This window comes from Anastrepha ludens, chromosome 3, assembly GCF_028408465.1.
Source record: "Anastrepha ludens isolate Willacy chromosome 3, idAnaLude1.1, whole genome shotgun sequence".
Classification (NCBI taxonomy): domain Eukaryota; kingdom Metazoa; phylum Arthropoda; class Insecta; order Diptera; family Tephritidae; genus Anastrepha; species Anastrepha ludens.
This window is the reverse complement of record NC_071499.1, coordinates 29,609,529-29,636,998: the sequence shown is the minus strand read 5'-3', so window position 1 is coordinate 29,636,998 and position 27,470 is coordinate 29,609,529. Positions and strand designations below refer to the sequence as shown.

The window sequence follows — 27,470 nt, the reverse complement described above, 5'->3', positions numbered from 1 at the left end:
ATCTGCTACCACTTCAGGACTTTTTCGATAGTTCAAAACAAATTTTTTGTTTTTGTCATCAACTTACGCCGCAATTGCGAAAGTAGCACAGGAAGATATCAAAAATTATTCTTATGAATAAGTTTTTAATTAGATTTTCCCTGTCGAAATTCTTGCTAATACTCGGCATTAAGCAGATAAAAATTATTGAGCGATATTGTTAAAGCAAAAAGAAAACAACTAAAAAAATAATACTTGATTTCTAAATGTAGTGTCTAAAGGTGTCTTTCAAAAAACGCGTCGAACTGCTGTTTAGATTCTTTCAGAATTCATTAGTTCTATTTTACTTACGGCTCTTAACAAATAAATGTGAAAAATCACATTCGTTTAAATGGTCACCATGGATACAACTACAGGTGAAATCCGTCGGTTCATGAATGGATAATTGTTGAGACCTTCAAGTTATCGATGTTGAAAGTTATTCAGGCAAGACTTTGATCTACAGCTGAAATATTCCGAACAGAAAGGCCAGTTTTTGGTGTGCCAGTCTATCTGGCGTTTCCCATCCTCGACAGACCCACTTTTTTGAAATTTTTTCCCAACCTTTGAATTGTGGACACATCCGGATGATTATTTCCACCAGTGTGGTATAATTCTTCATATTATAAGAAAACCTTTCCACGTTTTTATTTTTCTTTTAATTTCTTTTTTGTAATTTTGTGAAAGTAAATCTATGCTTTGGTTCGCCTTTCCTCTATTTTGAATTTTAAAGTTCCGCTCAGTGTTCAGCTTTCTCCTTAAACTTTGGTTAGCGTTAAGTTAGGAAAGCTGTCTAAGGCAAGACACTGAGATGTCCTAAGGCCCTTTGTGATACCTGCAATTAATTTAATTCCCGCAACTAAGTTGTTTAATCCACTTGGATCTTTTTAAAAAGTGAGATCTAGTCCTTCAAGTGAGACATTTTGCAAATTTCCCGGGTCTTTAAAGAAATAACCGCTAAGCTATTTGGGTTAGCTTCTTTGAAGTGCAGGGCATTCACAGAGGAGGTGTTGCAATAACTAAATTTCTTCTTTATCTCCACGAGTCCAGCGAAAGCCATTGCGAGGTACACCCATTATACTGAGAGGGCCTGGTAGTTGAACTGTTGAATCCAAGCAGACATTTTGTTCTTTTAGATTCAGTTTTGGCCAGTGTGCTTTGGTGACCCTGCAGTTGGTAGTTAGAGACCACCTTCTATTGGTTTCCGCGATTACGCTCAAGTCAATCGCAGTGTACAGTTTGTTTAGAAGAATGCTTATGCCCTCTATCTATTCTGTTATATCCTATCACTCGCTGAAAGTCAAGCTCTCAGCCTTCCCTTGCACACTCATCCACTCTTTCATTTCCTTCCACTCCAGTTAGGCCGAGGACCTAACAAAGTGTGTGGTTGTTTGTTGGTTAAGCGGGAGAGGTCTCTGGCATTTTTTGACACATCTTGAATTGATGCGCACGGGGGCCAATGCCTTAATCGCTGCTTGACTTTCAAAAAAAAACATAAATTTTTCACTTTCTGCTAACCTACCACCGAAGTGATCGAAAAATCTTTATGCCTGACTTAGGAAGGTAAACTTGCATGCTCCAGTCATTACAGTGAGCTTCTAAATTATTGACGTTGTCAGATAACAATATTAATATCAATTCCCCCTCCTAAGATGTCATGTAAGTCATTTAAATAAATAGAGAAAAGCAAAGCTGTACAGGGTTTATACCACAGGTATAGTGTACGTGTAAATACCAGCACTTCCACCCGAGCTCCAATTCTCTATAATTCTCTTTGCTATAAAAATTCTTCATAGAATACTTAGCAGCATTAGTGGAAATCTAGGAAAGCACATAAACAAAATTAATTGGTAGTTTCGCCACATAACTCCTGTACCCAAATAAATATTACCACCAATCACAACAACTCTCTCTCAACACACTTGTGACACACACACATACAAATGCAGCAGCTAATTTGCAATTTATTCCCTATTTATTACTTGCTTCGCTTGGTGTGTATTATTCATGAGATTTATGTGCGTGTGTGTGTGTTTACGATGACATTATTTTTTTCTTTTATTTGTTTACGTAAAGCTTCAAGTACAAGCCATACGACCTGATGGCCACTAAATTATATGAAAAATTGCTAGAGAACTTGCGCATACCATCACGAGAGATTGGCAGCCAAAATGGTCGAGCAATGACATGAATTGCCTCACATAAATTTTTCGTGTCTTATGTATGGACAATATTTTTTGATTAATGGCACGAATGTATGGCTATTGGCAGCGAAAATGGTAGCAATGATGTGAGGCAACAAAGCAATAACAGTAAAAACGGAAGAGTATGCATGCAAGGGTAGTTAAAAATGTACGCTCACATAGGAGGGATGAGCAAAAATAGGTGAAATAATCTTGATAAGTGGTCATACCCAATAATTGATATATCTGGGCTTAGACGAGAGATGGTGGTGTTTTTGTTTTGTTTCTTGAAGGTAAATTGGTAGCTAAAGCTACAGTTTTCATTCGATATAGCGAACGCAAAATTTCCCAAGTTTTTGGGAATACATCGGGGGATATCGCATCAAACACATATACGAAGGATCTATAAGAGCACTTGCTTGGCCATTTATTTATTTATTTATTTATTTAATGTCTAACAAAAATTCGGAACAGGCATTTAAGATATAAATTTCAGAACTAAAGTAATAGGACTATGAATAAGTTCGTGCGGTTTTTTTTCGAAATTTGAAACTTTATTGACGTAAAATGGTTACAAATTTAATATTCAAAATATTGTCCATCGCTTACTACTACTTTTTCCCATCTTTCTGGCAATTCACGGATTCCCTTTGTGAAAAATTCGGTCGGTTTTGCCGCAATCCACGAATCGATCCATTTTTTGACTTCATCGTAATTACGGAAGTGCTGGTCAGCCAGGCCATGTTGCATCGATCGGAAGAGATAGTAATCGGATGGCGCAAGGTCTGGACTATACGGCGGGTGGGGTAGGGCATCCCATTTGAGCGTTTCTAAGTATGTTTTGACCACTTGTGCAACATGTGGCCGAGCATTGTCATGTTGCAAAATAACTTTGTCGTGTCTATCGGCGTATTGCGGCCGTTTTTCTCGCAGTGCTCGGCTCAAACGCATCAATTGTCGTCGGTAGACATCCCCCGTAATCGTTTCATTCGGTTTCAGTAGCTCATAATACACAACACCCAGCTGGTCCCACCAGATACACAGCATAACCTTCAGGCCATGAATATTCTGCGCCGACGTCGATGTTGAAGCATGGCCAGGGTATCCATACGTTGCCCGACGTTTTGGATTGTCGTAATGGACCCACTTTTCATCGCCAGTCACAATTCGATGCAAAAAACCCTTTCTTTTGTGCCCTTGAAGCAGTTGTTCGCATGCCATAAAACGGCGTTCAACGTCTCTTGGCTTCAATTCATACGGCACCCAATGGCCTACCTTTCGGATCATTCCCATGGCTTTTAAACAATTGGAAATGGTTGATTGATCAACTCCCAAAGTTTTTGCAACCTCTTCTTGCGTTTGAGCCGGATCTTGATCGAGCAATTCCTCCAATTCGGTATCCATGAACTTTGGCGGCGCACCCTCGCGTTCTTCGTCTTCCAAGCCAAAATCACCACTTTTAAAGCGTGCAAACCACTTCTGGCACGTTCGCTCAGATAGAGCATGCTCACCATAAACTTCCACCAAGATACGATGACTTTCGGCTGCTTTTTTCTTCATATTAAAATAATGAAGAAGAATTCCCCGCAAAAACACATTATTTGGCACGAAATTCGACATTTTCAAGTGTGGTAAAAATATTGTTGTTTACGCTTCAAATAAAAAACTTATACTGACGTTTGTGCCTTACGACAGTAGCTCTCCAATGAATGTTTGGAAATGTGGATCGATGGAATAATAATCAAGTTACGCCATCTGTTGTAAAACCGTAACGAACTTATTCATAGTCCTATTACAAATTTACAATTTTTAATATTAAACAGTGTAAACTTAGATTAATATATTAGTATAAGAAACCATTAAATTGCTAAAAATATATAGAAGTAATTAACGAAATTAATACTTAGGAAACTAAAATAACAAGTATATACTAGGTATTATTTAGATTTCTTACATAGAAAGTAATTTTTTAATTGTGTTTGAAATACATGTTTGGCCCTAGAGAAGTCTAAATCCAAAAGGGAGGCGAGATAATTAAGGTCAGACAACGTTCTAACGAGAGGCGCATTAGCACTATATAATTTCCTACTAAAGACAACGCGAAAAATTTTGCAACAGGAAAATTTCTGCAAGGAATATTAAACTGTATTCTTTCTATAAGAACTGACGGCTCCATTAATGAGATCAAAGATAAATGATACTACCTGCAAAGTAGCTCTGTCACTTAATAGAAAGAGACTAATAGACAGCGGGAGTCGTATGATGGTTTTGGGTCTGAGAAATCGAGTGAATGTAGTGCGAAACGCACAACAATTTTTTGAACCCCTTTCCACTCAATTTATATGGACTGCATGATAAGGTCTCCAAATAAAAGAGGCATAATCTAATTTGGACCGAACAAACGCAGAGTATGAAATCTTAAGAGTATATGGGTCAATGAAGTGCGATAAGTGACGTCTAACAAAAGCGAGCAAAGCAAGAGAATCGGAAACGGCATAATTTAGGTGCGCGATAAAATTAAGCTTTGAATCGAAGAAAACCCCTAAATCGTTTATCACATCAGACGAAGCAAAATATGTATAATTGATATGATAAGAGGTATAAAGGGAGGTTTGAAGCTTAGAAAATTAGATTTTATGACATTTTTCAATATTAAGTAATAGACGATTCATATATGTAGCACCAGGAAAATAAATTACTCAACTCGGACTGTAGCGCGTCTGAATCACTAGAATTTCTTTTCAGCGTACACTTTTAGGTCATCAGCATAGAGAAGAAAGTTAGCGAAGGAAAAATATGAACAAATATCATTAATAAACCAAACAAATAACAAAGGTGCTAAAATACTAGCCTGAGGTACACCAGAGGTGGCAGTGTACTGTTTCGAAGAAACTACATCGATAACTACAGTACTGCATCTCTTTATTAAATAGGACCGAATCCAATCAAGGAACGTAGAATGAAAACCGAGGCAAGCCAATTTAATTACTAAAATCGTATGGGAGATTTTATCAAAGGCTTTAGAGAAATCCGTGTACATCGCATCAGTTTGGAAACCATTCTGGAAGCCTGCGTTTCAATCATCAGCAAAAACGGATAAGTTAGATAACGTAGATCTTGCAGCAACAAAATCATGCTGTCGAGGACTAATTAGATGATTAACGCTAAAATATAACTAGTCTTTAACAATGCATTCAAAAAGTTTAGATACAACAGATAATTTGGAAATTGGTCTATAATTAGCAATATCGCTTTTATTACCGCTCTTGAAAATAGGAGTGACTGAAGTCAGCTTCCAATCATCGATAAATATTCCTTCAGCCAAAGATTTTTTAAAAATTAGTTTAAGAGGTTGCACCAAAGAGCGACAATTTCTAAAGAAAGTTACCGAAAGCCCGTCTACATCCGAATGAGCAGAGTTTTTAATCTTTAACAATCCCTCAATGACATCATCATCTGATAGAACAAGCGAACTGAAGTCAACTGAAGAAGACACTTTCCCCAAGAAATTATGGCGAATGGCTGCCAAATGTACTTCCTGAATATCTTCCTTTCATCAGACACGAAGATTGATGAAAAGAAATCGGCAAATAAATTCGCTGCATCACTGACAAAGCAGTCCGTTACGTCCCTATAGAAAACAGAATTAGGAATAGAAGAGGAGGCCTTTTTACTCGATTTAATATATCGCCAAAAATTCTTCGGATTACTTTTTATATTAAGCACAAATTTGTCCATGTATTCCTTATACAAAGTCTTATTTAAAGTACGAAACTTATTCCTGTGGAGGATAAAAAAATCATAATAGCGGGTTTCGTTAGTTAACTTGAACTTCTTAAAAAACTTATTTCTCAAATTTTGATGATGTTTAAGTTCTTTCGTGCACCAAGGAAACTTATAATTTACACGCTTGAAAATTGGAACATGTTGAGAACATATATCTAGGACTAAAGCCATTCAGCTTGAGCAACCTCTGAGGTGAGTCAGGAGACATTTCTACGACTACATCGACGAGATTCAGGATCAAACACAACTGCAACTACTGGACCGGACAGTAAATAGGCAGACATTAAACAAAATTCAACGGGACACTCTCACCACATTCCTAAACTCTCGACCACCGAATGCCATTATCGGAGTTCAACCACCACCTATTGCAGACGAAGAGATTCAGCTCGGTCAGCTCGGCCCTCGTAAGAGCCGCGTAACTTTGGCTCAATTACAGACTGGATATTGTAGCAGGTTAAACTCCTACCTATGCATAATCAACCCCGACATATTCCACAAATTCCCGGCAATGGAAGATGCACAGCTCGCTCTTAACGGAAATCTATGCCATCATAAATGTGGCGGAGTAGTAGTATTGGAATTTGCAGTGACATTCCAGCTGCACTGAGAGTTCTTGCTAACCCACACTGCTCTGCGAAACTAGTCAGTGAAAGTAAGACAAAACTGAGCAGTGTTCCAAAACACAACAAAGCCTGTCTTATTTGGGTACCTGGACACTGTGGTATTACAGCGAAGGAGTTGGCTGATACTGGCTAATGAAGGCTCTGTAAGCATACTCTGAACCTTTCATAGGAGTCAATTCTGCATCGATTCAACTATGGATTGACGACTTCGTGAGGTCTACCCATGGAAGACGTTGATATAAGTTGGGCGGAGTAGCCAAATGCTTTGTGAAATAACCAAACAGGAAATTAGCGACCTTTCTGTTAAAACTTACCATGAAGGACCTAAGAGTACTAATGGGTGTAATCGTAGGACACGACGCCTATGCTCAGCATATGACTACCATGAGAATCATTGGCGGCGCAATGTGCCTATTCTGTCCTGAGAATTAGGACACTGCAGAGCAGTTTCTCTGTAGCTCTCCGGCATTTTCTAGAATCGACCTAGGCTGTTGCATTGCGATGTGTTGAGTATAGATAAGGCAGTTTCGATGATGAGGAGTTGTTACATATTTAATTAAAATGGTGGAATACAATACGCGAATGAAGTTACTTTTGTGTCGTCATCTCACACTTACTTGTATGCCAATCTGTCTATAGCAACTTGTCTGATGCGTACACAAACACATGACATATCCGATTAAGCAATGCGATAATTCAAAACCAGGTTTAGCTCAATGGACGATAAACTACGCAAATTAATAATATTGTAGGACACCTACACTTATTTGCCTACTTTTATGAAGGCAAATATTCAGTTTCGATAGAAGTTCAAACTCAAGCTGGTACATATTAATATAATATATGTTTTTACACCAGCCATTTATTTATCAAACCCCATAATTACTTAATCGATTTGGTTTGACATCAAATTAAGGTCATTGCGCGTGCCAAGGTTCATTGGATTAGGGAGTTGTCTAAATACGAGGTGATTCGAATAGTTGAATAGTAAAGTCATTAATTTATAAATTGCTTGCGTATGCACATTCCGGTCCGCATTTCTTGTGAGTTGTATTGGGTATGGGAATAAGTTTCCCCCTTTCTTAGACTGACAAAAAATTCGTGTTCTTTTGACTTGGTCCACTCATTCAACCAGCTTGCGATGCTCTCGTAAAACGTGAACCGTTCTCCAATAAGGACTGACTGCATTGATCGGAATAGATGGTAACCCAAAGGTGCAATGGTTCGGGAATAATGCGGATGGAGCAAGATTTTACAATTCAGTCCCTCTAAATATGTCTGCACCGGTCGCTTTCCTTTGAGAGCTCGATTCAAACGCATAAGCTGCAGTCGCCAGTGATGGTTTCAGATCGCCAGTGATGGTTTCAGATGGTTTAAAGAAAATTAAAAAATGCCTAATCAATCGGCCAACTACTTTTCAGGTTTTGAGAGTACACAAATTCAGACCAAATTTTTACAAAACGCTTACAAAGCCTTCTCAGCTTACTATGACAGCTGAAAAGTTTAAAATTGGCTACTTAATAAAATTAACGCAATTAATTACAAAATGTACCTTTGTCATAACTTTAACCCTTTAATTGCTTAATTTTGTTTCGAAAAACTTGTTCTGCCTGCTTAATTATTTTCCAGCGAAGACGGGGTAATTATTTAATATAAGATAAACATAGTAAAATGTTTCTGCCTGTAAAAGTAGGCAATTAAGACTAAAAATCAAACATTGCATGTTGGTGTTTTATATGTAAAATATATTATATATTTTTATTCGTTGTTAAACTCAAACTATTTCATTGATCAAACTTAATTTATTTCATTGATAAAAAATATATCTCACAAGGATAAAATTAGGGCATTATAAGAATGTAAACTGAATGAATAAAAAACCAAATAAATTTCTAGAGATCTACCTACTGCCGTCCATGTTGAGTTTGAATTATTTTTATTTTCCTTTTGTGATTCATTGTATTCTCCATATTCGTCACTGCTCTCACCAGGCGACAAAGTTATCATTCTTTTGCTTTATTTTTTTTTTCAGGGGAGAAAAATTACAGTTGAAAAATGAAAGCTGATTCGTTGAATAATAATACGAATGCAATTTTTTATCGTCACGCATACTCGACATTATGCGAAAAATCGTTTTACTCTGACGAGTATACTCGACATAAACATTTAAATGTTTAATAAGATCAAATAAATTAACGCTGCATAACCTACTGATATACGCCAGTGCGTATGAGTAACATTAAAGAAATCGCCAATTACACAACTTCCATTTTTTGAAACACCGCACCCAACTATCTGTTGCTCATTGTGCTATAGGCGTTTATATTAATGCATATAACTTTTCATTTTACTTAAATTGCAACAATTTTCTACGGAGCTCCACCTGAAGCAGTTTAAGTACCACTCAAGCAACAGTAAGCTGTCTCGCCTACAACCTAAAATTTTTGACTAACTCATACAAATCTCTTTTGATCACATCGAAATGTAATCCCCTCTTGACTATTGGCTTACGTTTCAGAAGAAAACCACTTTAATTTTTTCACAATTTTGTTAAAGTTTGATGAAAAGCATTGTTGAAACAATTTCTTTCAACACTCAACCAACAATAACAATCAAAGCACACAATGCTAATACATTTCATTTCAAGAGCTTTACTTTTTCAAGCTAAACAACGTCCATGCTCAAACAACGAAAAATAAAATACATACAACAAAAGTGTGGCAAACTAACAAAGCCTGAAGGATTAAGCATAAAATTAAATAAAAATTACTCAGCAGGCAAATAAACAAAGTGGGCGTATATGCGAGTTTAGCCAGCGACAGATATAGCAAAAGATAGGCGGATGAGTGAGCAGAGATGAGAGAGCACCAATAACTATCATACAAGTGCATAGTCTTAAGTCGTGGGTTACAGTCCCGAAGTAAATGTGTACCACATATACGAGCATGTCAACACAACAACACAAGCGAATTTACTGATGCCAAACTGGCGCACTTCTAACGGCTTTGCAACCATGGCTACTCGAGAACTATAAAAGGAAATGCCTTGGGGAATGACAATAGTTCCACCAGATGCATTCCTCTTCTAAATAGCTTGGCACGTTAGGTGTATTTGGTAAGCTCATATTTCTATTTTGTTACCTCAAACGGGTGACAAATCGGACAAATATGAATTTCGAAAATTGGGCAAGTGTGAATGAAATTTCGGAATAATAGCTGTCAATTGCTGCTAAGGAACTAAGAAAACTTAAAGGTATGAATTATTAGGTTGGGGAATAAGTTCGCAGCGTTTCTCCGAAAACTTTATTTATTTGAAGAATAAACAATAATTATTTCAATAAGCTAATCATGAATGCATTCGACGTTGCTATTTACGACCTCTTTCCAACTCTCGAACAAAAATCATCTGACCTGGTGTCAAAGAAGTTGTTGAGCCAGGAGGAGCTGGAAATCGGTCAGTGCACGGTCCGGAGAATACGGCGGATGTTGAAGGACCTCTCATTCCAGGTGATGGAGTACGGCTTTATCGAGTTGTGCAACATGGGTTTGATGATGAGGATCAGGTCTTTTCAGTCGAATATCCTCATTCACGCGGTGTAGTTGGACAATGTATAGCTCATTCTTGTCGAAGTTAAGAGCGTGTACACCCTTTTTGGGCATTTCCACGAGCTCCTCCTCCTATTTGTGGTGTGCGTCTTGATGTTGTTCCCCAAATGGAGAGGCCTGCAGTTTCAAGCCGACTTCGAACGACAGATATTTTTATGAGGAGCTTTTTCATGGCAGAAATACATTCGGCGGTTTGCCATTGCCTGCCGAGGGGCGACCGCTATTAGAAAAATGTTTTTCTTAATTTTGGTGTTTCACCGAGATTCAAACCTACATTCTCTCGATGAATTCCTAATGGTAGTCACGCACCAACCCATTCGGCTACGGTGACAGCCTCTGTACTCAGTTTCGTGGCAAATTTCGCTTGTTAACACAGGAGTGGAAGCTAAGGAAAATCGGATTGCAGTGATTGCATTACAAAAGTGTAGTAAAAGTGCAATGAGATTTACGAATTGCTGAAAAAACTGAATATTTCAAAACTATTTGATTACCGCACGATCAATCGTTTTTCCAAATGTCTGAAGTGTCAGACAGAAAAAGAAGTGGTCGTTCTCCCGTGGAGCGAACCAGTGCAGGCATAAAATACGTTTCAGAAAGAGTTCGCAGAGAGCAGAAAATCACGCCGAGGGAAATGAATACCTCGACCAGATCCATGTCAAGACTTATCAGAGAGGATCTCCACATAAAAACCTTCCGTCGCTCAACTGGTCACCTTTTGACAACGCGCTCGAGAAAAATTCGACTCGAAAAATGCAAGCAGCTGCTTCAGTGGCACGCGGTCAACGGCCATGAAAATGTTCTTTTCACAGATGAGAAAATTTGCACTGTTAAAGAAGTTTTTAATAAGCAAAACCACAAAATCTATGCCAAAACTTTTAAAGACGCAAAAAATGTTGTTCCAAGGGTTTAGAGTGGCCACCATCTAGCCTCCATAATGGTTTGGTGGGGTGTGTCTTGTAAAGGCGTTACATCTCTTCATTTCGGAGAAAAAGGGGTTAAGACGGGATGTACCAGAAGGCTGTCTTAGAAGGTGTGGTGAAGTAGTTAAGCAGTACTGCCTTCAATGGGGAGCGTTGGATCTTCCAGCTAGATTCCGCTCCAACCCATAAGGCAAAAACCACACAGCCGTGACTAAAAGACAATATTTCTGGGTTCATAGCCACAGCAAATTGGCCGTCTGGAAGTCCACATATGAATCCATTGGACTACAGTTTGTGGTTAGAATTGGAGAACATGGCGTGTTGAGGACCTCACGGGAATTTCGATAGCCTCAAATAATCTTTGGTTCGAGCAGCGACGTCAATATCCATGGAAACCGTGCGCGCTGCAATAGCTCAAAGGCCTAATCGTTTGAAGGCTTATGCAAAAGCAAATGGTGACCATTTCGAATGAAAACTTAAAAGTGGTTCTTTTTTGGGATATTTACATGATTAAATAAAACTAACTTCATTAAAAAAGTATTGTTTCATATCTATAACAGACTTAACTTATAGCAGAATTTATGGCAGGACTAAGTACATAAGTGAAAAGATGGCTCCACACACAAACCAACTTCATAATATTTTGACTTTATAAAGTATAAGAAAAGAGTACGTATACAAAAGCCTGTGCTCTTGAAAAGAATTGCAGTGGTCAACGGTTCACAGGTTGACGGGTACCTGCTGCCAAAATTAGGAGCATTTAATGTAATGAAATTGCACAGAATTGCGGCGGAGAGGGATTACTTGCCGTCGGCTATTTGTATGGTGGCAAAATAACTAGATTTGTTAATTTTTCTCCGACGGATTGAAGACTCAGGGCTGCTTTTCTGATCACTTGATGACAATTTGTTTGTTCACAAGCAACAAAAGGCAAATAAGATTCGATTGGCACAAGAACCCATGTAAATATATACTATAAAGGTGAATGTCTGTACGTTGTCCGCGCATCACTACGAAACGACAACACCAAATGACGTAACAATTTTTATACAATCATATATTCACCCAATGAAGATTATAGGCATGTTTTTATGATGGAACTCCCTTCCCACAGCCCGCAGGCCGCGCCATCACTCTCATTCGTCACTAATAATCGAATATTTGCTTAAATTTAATCTAAAAAATCTTAGTTTTTCCTATTTCCCACTATTTATAGCACACTCTAGACTTCATAATAAGCATAAGCTGTTCAAATATGACCCAAATGCAAAGTTCAAAAATGGTTTGAGATAGAAAATTAATAAAAATAAGTTTGCTTGATATTTTTCTGATTGGTTGTTTTGATTTTATTCAACGAAGCATAGCAACGGATGCCGGGTATTGTAATATTATGGCTATTAATAAAAAATAATTTTCTATGAAATTATTGTTTGTAATTCTTTTATATACATATCTTAAATCCCTCAAAACTACTCCTACGCGAGCGGGGCCGCGGGTTTAAGGTAGTTATCAATAGTTTAGAAAGAAGTTGTTTTTTCAAACAATGAACTTCAGCGAGTTGTTTCACAAACATAGCAAACGAAAATAGATTCTGTCAAAAAATATCGGGAATTGTTCATTTAAAAACCGCGCGTTACACAGATGTTTACATTCTTTTTGTTGGAATGTTGGTGCAACTGCCCTCTATAGTGTCGCAGAGTTTGAGCGTGAGCTGTCAATTAGCTTGTTTTTGGCATTTAATTATACCAGTCAAGCGCAGGTCTGCTCTGCGATTTTCACTGTGGATAAAAGTATCGAACAAAGAATTTGTCTTAAAGTTTGTGTCTTCAACGGGATTTCGTGTTCCGAATCGTTGAAAATGTTGCAGAAAATGTGCAAAAACACGGAAGACACGGGTCTACGATTGGTAGAAGGCTTTTACAGAGGGCCGAAAAGTCGTGGAAGATTTTCCCTGATCTGGTCGCCCATCAACGTCTTCAACGGATGGAAACGTCGACAAAGTCAAGGACATGGTGCTGGAAAACCATCATTTAGAGAGTTGAATTTCCTTCAAAAAATTCATCGGAAGAAGGTGGCTGAAGACATGCTTGAGCAAGTGAATTCGGACCCAACGTGTATTCAGCGCAGCATAACAGGTGATGAGACGTGGGTATATGAGTTTCACATGCAAACCAGTCAACATGCAACCAGGCGGCTGAATGGCCGTATCCACATGAGCCAAACCCCAAAAACCCACGTCAAAGTCGGTCAAAAGTCAGTCAGTGAAAGTCATGCTACTTGTTTTCTTTGATTCTCGTGGTGTTGTGTAGTCGGAATTCATTCCAAATGGTTCTGCGGTAAATAAGAAATATTATTTGAAAGTTATGCGACGTTTGAAAGAGAGTGTGCATAAGAAACGGTCCAATTTGTGGAAAGAAAACTCATGGACTTTGCACCATGATAACGCGCCATCTCACAAGGGTCATATTGTGAACTCTTCTTTGACCGAAAACCCAACAAATATCATCGCACAACCACCGTATTCACCGGATTTAGCCGCCTGTGACTTTTTTCTTTTTCGATAGAGGCCATTAAGGATAATTCGCTAAAGAAGCTGCAGAAGATCTCTTCAAAGGCGTTTCATAGGTGCCTTGATGACTGGACTAATCGTTGGCATATTTGTGCTGCGCCGAATGGAGCCTATTTTGAAGGCGACGAAATAATGTTTGATATTAAACAATTATTTTGCGTTTTATTAAACAATTCCTGGTACTTTTTTGACAGAATGTATTTCACTACAAAATTAACTTTATTGTAACCACAAAATGCCAGCTCAAAACCGTCCTGTTGCAATTGTGTTTAACCGACCGTATTTTCGGACGGAAGTGTATCAGCTGATCACCACCCTTCAACCCGTTAGCCGCTGTCCCGGGCTTAATCTGTTTCGGGCTTAATACAAACATGGCGAAACCTGCGAGCAGCACTCGGGTTGGTGCGTTAGAGTTGCTCGGACTGCATGTGAGCGCTATTTGTTCAAAATCATTAAGCTGTTCAAAGACGAGAGGCGCACCGAACGTTATCTAACACATGCAATGTTAAGCATCAGAACATCCCTAATGTGCATATAAGTACGCGTGTATTATCTATTGTCGGCTACAGTTTAGCTGGGTAATAACAGAAGCGCAAACGCAAAAAAAGCTTATCAAAATATGTCATTCAAAAAGTAAAAAAGGAGTACGAGTTTGAATTGAACTAAAGGGGTTTCCAATAACAGATGTTATTTTGAATAGCCCGTTATTTCGGTAGATGTCACTTTGAAGGTATAATTTTTTGATATTTGACAAGTATTAACTACGCCATTAATAAAAATGGAACGAAACTCACTTAAACTACTGAAATTCACTATAAAAATGGTGAAAATTTGGCAGAGACGGTTCGTAAAACTCGAACATTTTTGGGTCATCGTGAAGCACCTTGCCGGACTGCAATACAGAAATTGGTGAAAAAATTCGAGCTGTTGGGACAATTAGTGATGTGAAGAATAAAACTCGTGCACGTCGTTCAAGAACAGCCGAAAATATTGCTGTTGTAGCCGAAAGTGTTCAAGAAAACCCAGGTTGGCCCATTCCTCGTCGTTCCTTGGAATTAGGCATTCCACAAACGTCATTACACCGTATTTTGCATAAAGATTTGGGTCTTAAGACTTATAAAGTCCAGTTAGCACAAGAACTCAAGCCGGACGATCATCAACAACGTCGACCATTGGCTGATTGGGTCGTTGAAATGCATGAAAATGAGTCGAAATTGCATCGAAAAATCATCTTGAGTGATGAGGCCCATTTCCACCTCGGTGGCTTCGTCAACAAGCAAAATTGTCGTATCTGGAGCTCAGAAAATCCAAGAGTTCTTTTTGAAAAGCCTTTCTATCCTCAACGTGTGACTGTTTGGTGGGTGCGGTTTATGGTCCGGCGGAGTCATTGGACCTAACTTTTTTGAAAATGAAGGTGGAGCAACGGTTATGGTGAATGGGTTGCGCTATCGAGAGATGATTAACGATTTTTAATGGGGGCAATTGGATGGTATTGATCTGGGCAACGTTTATTTTCAACAAGACGGCGCTACGTGCCACACAAGCAACGAAACCATGGATCTTTTATGGGAAAAGTTTATTTGAATATCAAAATAACACCTCTTATTGGAAGACCCGTTACTAAATGTAAGTGTGTGTGCATACAAATATTTATATGAAAACGTATTAGTTGCAATACGAAATTCATAAATTTATAAATCTGATGCGCACAATAATAATAACTGGTTTCTAGCAACCAAATTGACTTTTGAAACTTTTGCATTAGTACAACTCCTGCCAGGCCATTAACGATTTGCCTCATGAAAACAATCCATTACAATAAATGCTGACAAACTTTTATGCGCCGTTATTATGCAGCATGACTAATTTGCTTATGCCTAAGACCAGTCTTATTCCCACTTGTCTGTGTGCTTGTTGTTGTTACTAATAAGTTTCGGTACGTGCTATGCTTTGGCATTAATAAACTAATGCCACATTTATCTACTCAAGCGAGACACACACACACTCGTAACATTCTTTACTCTGTGTATGCTGTCATTCCGGCTACCCGCCCGCCAAGTGAGTCGCAGGCAGTTCCACATTTAAGGCATTACCCGCAACAACTTAATAAAAAGTAACAACAATGCGAAAAAGTATCGTCGAAAGTGGATTGTTTCTCCATATGTGTGTGTAAACTCGTTTCATATGTGTATGTGTGAGCATGAAAAGGCAAATAAACTTGGCGGTATTCGCAATGCAGCAACAACAATGCGTGCGTCCATCCAAACGCGTGCAAATATAGCCACAACAAATGTTAACATGTGTGTGTGTGTTTTTTTCTTTTGTTACGAGTAGGAAGCATCGAAAGCGTGAGGGTGTGTCTGTATGTGTGTTTCAGGTACACAAATGATATGTGCTTTTCACATTATCTTTTGACTGCATGTTCGCCGTCTCGAAAGTGTTAAACAAACTTGTGGAAAACTTTCCAAAGTCGCAAAAACTTTCTTTGCGTTCGCATACGTGCGTTACTTCTCACGAATAAAGTGCACAAACAAACGAACAAACACATATACTTATCCACCTAAACACAAGCATTTGCATACAGTCACTCACACCTTATTCGGCTACAAGCAGTTTAGCAGACTCAAAAGCTCCTGGACCGGATGGGGTCCATGCTTGCAGCTAGCGATCATGCAACAAACCAAAGTGTTTGGCAATATATTTAATAGCTGCTTTGAGCTGCTCGGGTGACACCTTTTCCACAATTTGGTAACGCCAAAATTTAATTTTGCTTCCAAAACCAGGTAAATCAGCATAGAAGCCGTCTAGCTGCAGACCAAATTGTCTAACCGACTCTGCGGGTAAGGTCATCATCACCACAGGGTTCCTGTTTCTCCCACTGGAGCATAGGGCCTCCGTAAAATACCTCCACCTGGTTCTGTTTTATGCAAGAAGTTTGATTTCGTTCCAAGTTTTTCCTGACGTTTCAACTTCCTTCTGGACCGTTCTCTTTTAAGATATTTTTGGACGGCCAACCGCGGGTAAGGTGTTCAAACGAATTTTATCCGGTCGAGGAGACGCGGAGGAAGGGGGAAAGGGGAAAGGGGAAGTCAACGTTTGATATAGTCTCGCCAGCAATCCAGCTCGCAACGAATGCAATCGGACCAAAGGGTACTACCTCAATATCAGCCTAGACGTCGAAAGTGCATTTAACTGTGAAAACTGGGCGAAAATTTTAGACGCCATAGGGCGATTTGGGGTCTCCATATACCGGGGCAGAATATTGGCAGTTACTTTGATGGCCGAATTCACGATTTCCAAGCAAAAGACGTTCAAACATGTGCTGAACTGTTAACGTACTGCCTATACAACGTTCGTGTTTTGAAATTCTCCGAAACTAACTCACGCTTTTTTCGATGTTCGCGGTCCCATGGCTAAGAAAAAAGAAACGGACATAAAATTGAATCTGGCTTTATGTCCAAATCACTCTACGTAAAGCCAGCTCACTCTCGCATACTGAAAATACAATTTCGTTTGTTGAAACTTGCGCCATGGATAGCGGTGCTTTTAACTGTATCATTAAAGCTGCGGCTTGAATTTTCTGTATTCTCTTTTTTTTTGTTGTTTTTTTTTGCTTTACAATGAAATGAGTGAACACTTCTTTGCAGTTTATGTTGAAAAATGAAATAAAACAAAATAAATAAAATGTCTGCATACTCCGTTTTTCCAAAAAAAATAATATTTGTATCAAATAAGGTGTGAGTGACTGTATGTGTATATACAGAAAATTCGATAACTCCAGTGTAGAGCCTGTCAGACGCCATTCCAAAGCTTCTGTTGTGTTGATTTTCTGTTTTCTGTTTCTAATATTTTTTTGCTTTCCTCAACTGATAACATGAACTTTGACCTTTGACGTGTGCCAGTGCGTTTGTTTCTTCATCAGTGTACAAATTTGTTGAATGTGCACAAATGCATGGGAATAACATTTGTTTCACAAGCCGTGGCTACAGCAGTACGTTCGAAGCAAAGCATAGACTCTACATTAATCTCCGCATGCATTGGATCTATGAAAGCTTTGCCACTAATAAATCAGCGTACTCGGTGGTTAGAGTAGAATATTTAGTTATCATTCTAGATTAAAAACTTTTTCTGAAATGGTCTGGCTGAAGTCATTACTTTCTAATTAGTTAAGGGAATCATTAAGGCGCGTCGAACTGTTTCTGGTCGGTTTATGTGCACTGATCGACCGGTTGAATTGGAATTACGCGGGTAGTGGAAAGCACGTTGACGAAAGCGACAAGGAAACAATTTTGAAAAAAGCGGCTAATCGGAAAATGCACTTTTCAGAGCATTACTGTAATCAAAAACTTACACATTTACCCTATGTGCTAAATATACTGTAAATAAAATTTCCATGCACGATGAATTTCTAAATAAAAAAACGGTTATAGTAAATTCCGTATAAATTTAATCAAATTTTACACTTGCGCGGAAGGTTGTGTCTGGCCAGGCATTAGATGCTTTGGTTAGTCTACCACCACTTGATGCTTTCATCCAAGGAGAGGCCTTGAAGGTCATCTGCAGGCTGAAACACAATGGGAATTGGTACGGCTCCTGTCCAGCATTATACAAGCAAGAAGGCAGTCTATCCAACGATTCTCCTCATGCCATCAGGAGTCGCACTTGAAAAAAGATACAGTGTGGTAAAACTGAAAACTTTATCGCGTTTTCTGTTTTCACATTTTCACGGATGGCTCCAGGATCGAGCACGGTTCCGGCTCTGGTGTCTCCGTGGATTCCAGCGGGCCAAAACAGCATTTTTCTCTTGGAATGCACGCATCTGTGCTTCAGGCGGAAGCGATGAACTTTGTTGTGGAAAACAGATATAGAGGCATGTGTCTGCAGCGACAGAAAAGCTGCGACAAATTTTAAATATGTAATATAACATTAGGCGGCCGCCGTAGCCGAATGGGTTGGTGCGTGTTTACCATTCGGAATTCACAGAGAGGTCGTTGGTTCGAATCTCGGTGAAAGCAAAATTAATAAAAACATTTTTCTAATAGCGGTCGCCCCTCGGCAGACAATGGCAAACCTCTGATTGTATTTCTGCCATGAAAAAGCTCCTCATAAAAGTATCTGTCGTTCGGAGTCGGTTTGAAACTGTAGGTCCCTCCATTTGTGGAACAACATCAACACGCACACCACAAATAGGAGGAGGAGCTCGGCCAAACACCTAACAGAAGTGTACGCGCCAATTATTTATTTTTATTTTTAATATATCAAGCGAGCCTTTAGGAGCTACTGCAGGCAGTATTAGGAAAGTTAATATCTTTATAACAAATAATTTAAAAATATTATCTTTTCAATCATAAGTTGTTAATATTTAATATTTACGGAGACTTTTTCAAATACCTTTACGGTTGTCCGAGCAATGTGATAATTTACAATATAGCATTTAGCAGCTGGTAGATCTGAAAAAACCAGAAAAAATAACTATTTATGAATTTGTTGAAACTTTTAAGTTAAGTGAATGCAACAGAAACAATTATTAAAAAAAAGAAAATAAATTATAATATAGCAATGCTGAAATGCGGAAGAAAAGCTAATTAAAAAGGGATGGCCATTTACTGTATATTATTTATGACGTCAATTGGGGCTTAATAAGGAAAAGTGCAACATTTTCTGAAACAAACAAAAAAAATAGTTTAAAAAAAAGTAAAACATTTACAAAACTAAAAAATAATTTAAGAAAAAAATATAAAAAAATTAAAACAAAACTTGAAAAAAAAACTTAGAAAGAAAATAATGAAACAAAAATATAAAAATAAAAAGAAACTTTTCCGGAAATCTGCTATCGCATTATCAACCTCTTCTCGAGTTTTAAACAGTCGAATTCTCAATTTGAGGTAACCAGATAAGAACGAAAAAAAAATAAATTAGAATTACGTAAATTCTCCTTAAACAAACGGTGTGAAATATTGAATGACTTGTCCCACTCTTATTCTTCTTCTTAATTGTTTAACAAAGCATGACAGTCGTTTCTTTCCCGTGCTAAACGGCGCCAATTGGGCACACCAAGTGAAGCCAAGTCCTTCTCCACCAGATCTTTCCAACGCAGAGGAGGCCTTCCTCTTCCTCTGCTACCACCAGATGGTACCGCATCGAATACTCTCAAAGCCGGAGCATTTGTATCCATCTATTGTCCCACTAACACTATAACATTCCGCCTACTCAGCTGATTTCCAACCTGGAACCGCACCGCGTTAGCTTTTCTTCAAGGTAGAGCCGCATTTATGTCCATTGACACAAGAAGCTCCTGCGTCCAGATTCCACACCTACGGGCGTATATACCCACTTCTCCCACTGCGTTCATGAGTGCTTATGGAGCAAATGAAATATCGATACGTTGTCCGATTGTCTTGTCTTCTGTTTGATACTGCAGTGCGTGACTGACTCAAGCGTCGGTAATATTAAATGACTAGCTGGCCTCCTTTTGAGGCTAAATTCATGCTATTAAGTATGTGATAGCAGGCACATCATTCAAAAGACCGCCTCGGCCTCGTTAGCAATGCATCAAGCGATTGATGTCATTTCGATAGCTCGGTCCATTACGCATGATGAAAACTCTACTGCATATTTTGACACCGTGACGCCATTGATAACTTGGACAGCTGTAGAAAACTAAGAATTGAAGAACTGGTAATTACCCATGACCAAAATAAGATGATCATCTCACTTATCAATCTTCGGAAAATGTAGATGATTGTACAAAAGCTCCCAGCCGAGTGAAAAAATCACATACCGAGTCATGCTAGCTGTATTAGACCTTGTGTTGTTCTGGTGGGAGGGCACGCTCGTCAGAGCTTTTCCAGTTGAAAAGGTTTGAAATCGCATTAAAGCGGTTCGCTCACTAACAGTAGACTCTCGATTAAAAACACATTAAAAAGTCCTAGTATTTCATACACCCAAGTTCAACTTCGAGTTCCGGTGCACTTAAGAAGTATCGGTAATTTATAAGACCGAATGAAGTTTGTTGATTATCAAGGAGATATGCTGGGTCTACTGTCTAACAAACAATCTGAATACAACTTAATTCAGTCGCAGGTAAAGTGTTTTCGAAAGACAGAATTTTTAGAATAAGTGTAGCAGCTCCATTTTTGAGTAGTTAACACTGTATTTCTCTGAACTTCGTGCAGATCTCTCTATCCGTACTCTGGAGTTTGAGGATCGTACCAAGGTAATTTTTCCAAGTAGGCAAGATTGGAGCGAGGAGAAAATCTGTACCTTGGCTGTTACCTCTGTCTTCACCGACCAAGATGGAATATAGAGGGAAATGATGAGTTGGCAAGCCCGCCAGGAAGGGGTCTGAATTGGCATCAGAGAACTCCTACTCGCTCATCGACATCCCTCTGACTGTTGTTAAAGGGAAACTAGAGAACTTATTTCTACGGAAAGCGCAGAACACCCTTTCACCCCAGTGCAATAGACAGAAGACTCAGAAAGTTCTGGGGGCCCCAAGCCATTCAATTCGCAAACTCTTACCTGTGTTTACCGGTCATTGGATAATCGGTACATATGCAGAAAAGCTAAGTTTAACATTTAATTTCCATTGCAGAAGCTGTGAGGACCTTTTTGAGTAGTCGGCTGTCAAGTAATTTCTTTATAAATGTCCGGTTTTGGCAGCTAGACGATTAAGGTCACTGAGTGATCCATCAACAGCTCTGGCTGGCTGTAGATATCTGCCTATTGAAGGTCTCATAAATTGTAAAAGGTATCAAAACGGCGCTTTAGTGCAACTTGGCGAGTATCAGTCCAGCACTTCAACAATTTCAGCTACCTACCTAGCAGATCCAGAGATTTTATTCGAATTTTGTTGGATAACGCATCGTGTCCGGAATTGTTTGAAATGAAAAATGTCCTTTTAATTTAAACTTTGCAAATACTTAGAAACTTGAAAGAAATGCGTCACCATCACTCAGTGGAAACCAGACATTAAAATGAAAATTATTTGTATTACCAATGCATCACATCAATAAGCTCTTGAAACAAGAGGAAACCTCACTATAAGATTCCTCATGATGTAGAGAATGTACCCTGTGGCCGCCTGGGTGACACCTTTAGAGGCCGTAACAACTATGTTAGATTCATTCCGCCTCCATCTCCAAATTAATAAAAAAATTGGAGAAATTTTTTGAATGGTAATTTTTTATTTCTATCTAATTTTACCCAAAATATTCATTCGACCATATTAAAGAAATTCGCTATTATTCCTTGAACTACAGACCTTTGTAATATCAAGGACATTAACTTAAATAAATCCTTTAAACAACGCTTCCTTAGAAAAAATATGGGGGAGCGGCCTTTTTGAAAATAAGAATGAAATAACCATCTATATAAAAGGCTCAAAATTAGATAACAAAGTAAGTGTAGACATTTCATTTCCCTCTGCGAAAAACTGGAGAGAGGCACACATTCCACCTACCCGGTCACTGTAGAGTATTTTAAGCGCAATTGACTGCTTTTAAGAAAGGACTTACAGCGGCATTTATTCAGACAGCCAGGTTACAATAAAAGCGCTAGAGTCCAAAACGGACTTGTGAAAAACAGTCATATAATGTTATGAACTCCTAAATTTAAACCTCATTTGGGTGCCAGGTCATAGAAATATAGCAGGAAACTTTATAGCAGAAAGGGTAAAACCCAAACTATGCAATAGAAAAAAGCGTTGATATCCATTCCCATAACCAATTGCAAGTTACTGATATATAGGGAAACTATTGGAATAGTAAATTCAAAAGGGCAACACCTAACAACATGCGAATTAAGGAAATTGACATGGCCGAAACTCAACAGAGACGATACAAGAACTTTGATAGGTGTATTAACTGGTCATTGTCTAATAGACTTGGAGTTCCATACTACGATTCCATTTGAAGCTACTATAATATAGACGAGGAGGAAACCGTTAGGCACCTCCTTTGTGAGTGTGAAGGATTAGCTAGAAGAAGACTTTTCATACTTGGTAGTGCATTTTTAACAGATGTGGCGGATATAGCGCATCCTAAAATAACGAAGTTAATCTCGTTTATAAAAGCCACCGGATGGTATAAAAGGAGTCCCATAGTTTAGTGTAGAGAAGTTCCAGTGGCATCACAACGGACCTAAGGCAGGTCTAAGTGTGTCATATTGACACACCCACCTATCTACCCAAAATTAATTCCTCATTTCAGCGAGTGCTTGAAAAATACACAGCAAATCATTTTTTGTAGCTTCATTCACCAAACGATGATTGAGTTTTTCTTTTTTTTTAAATTTGCCCTCAACATCCAGCCTTACAAAATGTTTATCTATGATTTTCATATGCTCTTATGTGTGTAAACGTACATGTTTGCCTATTTCGTTTACATTTTGCGGCCCCTGACGAAAACAATCAAACAAATGCAAGTATGAAAGTATTATGAGTAAATGCACGCTGCGGTGCGTATACGTAACATTTTTTAAAGGCCAATATTCAGCGCGCCTATACATCCATACATTACCTGCTACACAAATATGCGCCCATTAAGCATGCGGAAGCCATGACGTGGAGGTAAAATTTTTTAAAAATATTCAGTATATTTTGTTTTTGTAGCTGGCTGTCATACATACATACAAGTATATATGTATAAGTGAGTGCACGCATGGGTATGGGTTTCTACTACATATGTATATATATTGCCTTGGTAAAACACTCTTTGCATTCGAAATTCACATAAAAACCAAAAGTCGGCGGCATACTGTGGTTATGTTCATGCTCATGCTCATGTTTATATGTAACTAAGAATATTATATTATTTGAAAAAAAAAAACGAAATTACGGAATGTGTCCAGGCCTCAATGTTATTACGTGGCAAGCACGGAAAAGGTGTACTATTTACTTTGTATGTAAATAAAAAAAGATTCAGACTATGAATAAAAGGGGTGCCGCACTTTTCATTTCACATTTTCAATTCACCTTTAGCTAATTTACAGCCGTTTAAAAAACACACACACACATACACTCTCATACAGAATTAAAAACTACAATGGATTTAAGATTAAATATTTTACAGTCATTTTATGCGCTGCTCTTTTTTCGGTCCCATTTTGGTATTATCATTACTCGAGTTTAGGAAGTGTAGGGCAATGTTTTTTGCTCCCAGTTGACCTTATTAATGCCTTCGGTTTTTGTGGTCGCCCTAATTCAGAGAAGCACAAATCTGAAATGCGTATTTTTGCCACACTTTAGAGCTTCCTTTTGCTTTATCTAGCTTCTGCTTTCCTCTGTATGTCCCTAAATTATTTAGCTCAACCCTTTTAGCCGCCGAGTTTTCTTCTTCTCTGAATGGTTGTCTGTATATAGATTATCGACAGCAGCGCCAGTTTCATGACCTCAGCATTGCAATAAAGTTCAGCGCAGCTTATCGCTATTAAAGAATTTTGAAAGGCGAGTATTACGTTGTAGTTGATTTTAGGGGCCCTAAAGGTCAATAGTGATGAGTTAGCAGTTTTTAGTGGCAATCACCAACTGGAAAAATTGTAAAATGGTTTAAAAGAGATTTAACCGAATTCCGGTGTTACTCACGCAAGTTGGTTCATTACTATCTGCTCCGCGTATATGTACGCTTTGCAAAGCAATGTGAAAATAAGTTGGTTTTTAGCTGCTAAGTCACAGCACGGAGCAATGCAAAATCTTTATAACTATTAATTTTGGAACTGGGGACGGCAGGTAGCCGATATTTAGAGAATTTGTATTTGTGGTTCTATGTTATTTTGTCTTGATTGACGTCGAAATAAAAGTACCTAAAAACCCTGTTTGAACGACATTAAAAAGGCATCAGATCTTACAAACCAATATTAAATACGTTATTCACACCTGCCATCAAGTAACTACCCAGGTGAAATGTGTGAGTGGGCTGACCCAAAGCTGCAACGTTAGTGTAGGCGTACATCAAGGCCCAGCTTTAAGCCCTCTCCTCTTTAATCTGGTGACGGACTTCTTTACGCAGGAAATCCAAGGCAACCACACTTGGACACTATTGTATGCTGACGATGTAGTTCTTCTTGCACACGACAAAGCCTTCCTGGGTTATCGTCCTTGAATCCAATGGGCTACGAGTAATGCGCGCAAGGACCGAAATAATCGAGTTTCATTAATTGTGAGAGTCCAGCTCTTACAATAAGTAGGTGGCGTCCCCCTCGAAATTGTTGTTGTTAAATATATGGGATCGCATGTCAACGAAGATCGCACCTTCGAATGAGAAATTGCAAACCGAATTCAATATGATTAGCAAAGCTGGAGAGCAGCCTCAGGTGTCGCAAGCGACAAGAAAATTCAAGAAAAATTAAATGTTAAAATCTACAAAAGCTGGATCGGGCCGGCAATGACATATACCCGAATGCTGAGCTATACCACGTAAACCATAGCTGAAGCTGTACACGGCAGAAATGCGGATACTGTAGTGAACCAGTGGCGTTACACTGCTGGGCAAGATTTAAAACACCTTTATTCTTGGGAGCCATATAGTTGCTTCAATCCACCCTCAGCTCCAGGAAAACTGTTTACGCTGGTATGACCATGTAATGAGAAGACCAGAGGATCACGCAGAGAGGCAAGTGGTGCAGGATGGAGATAGCGAAAAGAGAGCCAGGCAGACCACCAAAAACCTGGAAAACACGAGTGGTGCAGAAACGTCAGCAAAGAAACGACTCATGATCGCGTGATTTGAGCCTTCACACAAGGAGAGCCGACCCGAAATAGGATAAGACTAGATTAAGGAATCTTATGGCTTACATAAAGAAAATTCTTACCTGAATACTAAAGAAACATTCATATTTGAACATTTATGATCATAAATATTGTCAATTTATTAGTAACTGGCGTCAAAAGGTGTCTTACTTACCATTGTTTCAATTGTTTGACAAAATATCTTTCTCTATAAATTCCTTCCTAACCGCGTCTACTACTCGAATGGTAAAATGCGAAAACTAACTTAAAAAGCGTATTTTTCATGCAAAAGACATTTGCAATGTGAAGTGAACGCACACTTTTTCTACTCAAGTCATTTGAATACCGCTACTTTAATCCCGTTATCTTACAAAGACACAACTGAAATTCCGCGATTGTTTGCGCATGTACTCTTAGAATGATTGCCTTCAATATTTTTAAAACGAAATTGCTGATCATTTTTAAACTCATACATTTTTCCAACTTAATATTTTAAAACAGGAGGTGAACGCATACTTCTATGCCATGTGTATATTTTGTTTTCCATTGGCCGACAGCCCGTTACTCTTTCGACAGAACAGAGTCTGGTGAAAACTTCTTATACGTAAACAGTGTCTGTAAGAGAGCTTTAGGTAAGACCTGGGAACTTAAGCCTGAGGTTGCTCATTGGCTGTCGTCAGATCCATTCTTCTATATGGAATGTATGTATTCCATGTTATCTGGTGGTGTGCTATGCAGAAAAAACTTATTCAAATTTATCAAATAAGGTGCAGAGATCAGCGGAATTAGCAATATGTGGCGTCACGAAAACCACGCCATCCATGGCTTTGGACATCATATTACATCTACCACCCCTACATCTCTTCTGCAAATACTCAGCGAACTGTTCCGCTCTAAAGCTCAGAGCGAGCTCACAATGGAAGACTGTCACACATTGACATTCAACCATTTTAGACTCCTTTACGGATGTACCCAGTGATTGTGATTATCACCCTACCATTCTCTGCTTCGAAAGGAATTCCTTATGAAAATTCCTTCTAGACTAGAATGGCTTGAAGACGATCCATCACCCCATACACCCGTTAAGATCTATATGGACGGACGTAAAATGAAGACCGGTGTAGGATCAGGGTTATTCTGCGAAAAGCTTTTTATCAGTGAATCCTTTAAACACCGGATCACTGTAGTGTTTTTAAACGGAAATAAACACTATTCAGGAAGCCTTAAAATGGTTAGAGATAAACAGAATATCATCAAAAGATATCTGCCGTCTATCAGACAGCCAATGTGCCCTACGGACCCTGGATGCATTCCAAATAACATCAAGGAGTGTCTTACATTGTCACCAATCTCTTAATGAAATGGGCAAACAATATGGTATCATCGTACTACTCATCTTACTACTGTGGGCAAAAGTAAGGTAAATTTGGCTGTAAAATGAAAAATCTTTATTTATTCTTGTAAATCAATTTCATCCCCTTCAAAATAATCCCCTCTCGATGAAATACACTTATGCCAACGATTTTTCCAATCTCCGAAACATGCCAATAGTCCATTTCCGGTATAGCCATCAGAACCTTCTTCGATTCAACTTTTATCTCCTCAATCGACTCGAAACGCGTTCCCCGGAGTGGTATCTTGAGTTTTGGGAATAGTCAGAAGTCACACGAAGCTAAATCAGGCGAATATGGTGGTTGCGGAACGATATGCGTGGAATTTTTGGCGAAATGGTCACGAAGAACGAGTGCAGTGTGAGACGGAGCATTATCATGATGCAAAAACCAAGAGTTGTTGGCCCATAATTCTGGTCTTTTTAGACGAATTACTTCACGTGAACGACGCATAATGCTCAAATAATATTCCTTATTAACAGTTTGGCCAGGTGGAAGGAATTCATAGTGCACCACACCACGAAAATCGAAAAAAACTGTCATCGCGACCTTAATTTTTGAACCACTTTGACGTGCTCTTTTCGGTCTGGCCTCGCCTTTAGCGCGATATTCGCTTGATTGGTCGGTTGTTTCAGGGTCGTAAGCAT

At 38.7% G+C, this 27,470-nt stretch overlaps 1 protein-coding gene across 5 annotated transcripts in view; it reads right to left on the bottom strand.

Annotated features, from left to right (window-relative positions):
* Window positions 1-27,470, bottom strand: part of LOC128857285 (uncharacterized) — a 206,783-nt gene that overhangs the window by 141,832 nt on the left and 37,481 nt on the right. For all 5 annotated transcript variants that reach the window (XM_054092977.1, XM_054092979.1, XM_054092980.1 and 2 more), the window contains exon 2: window positions 19,099-19,157. The gene's annotated coding sequence lies outside the window, so the exon portion shown is untranslated. The remainder of the gene's footprint in view (window positions 1-19,098; window positions 19,158-27,470) is intronic.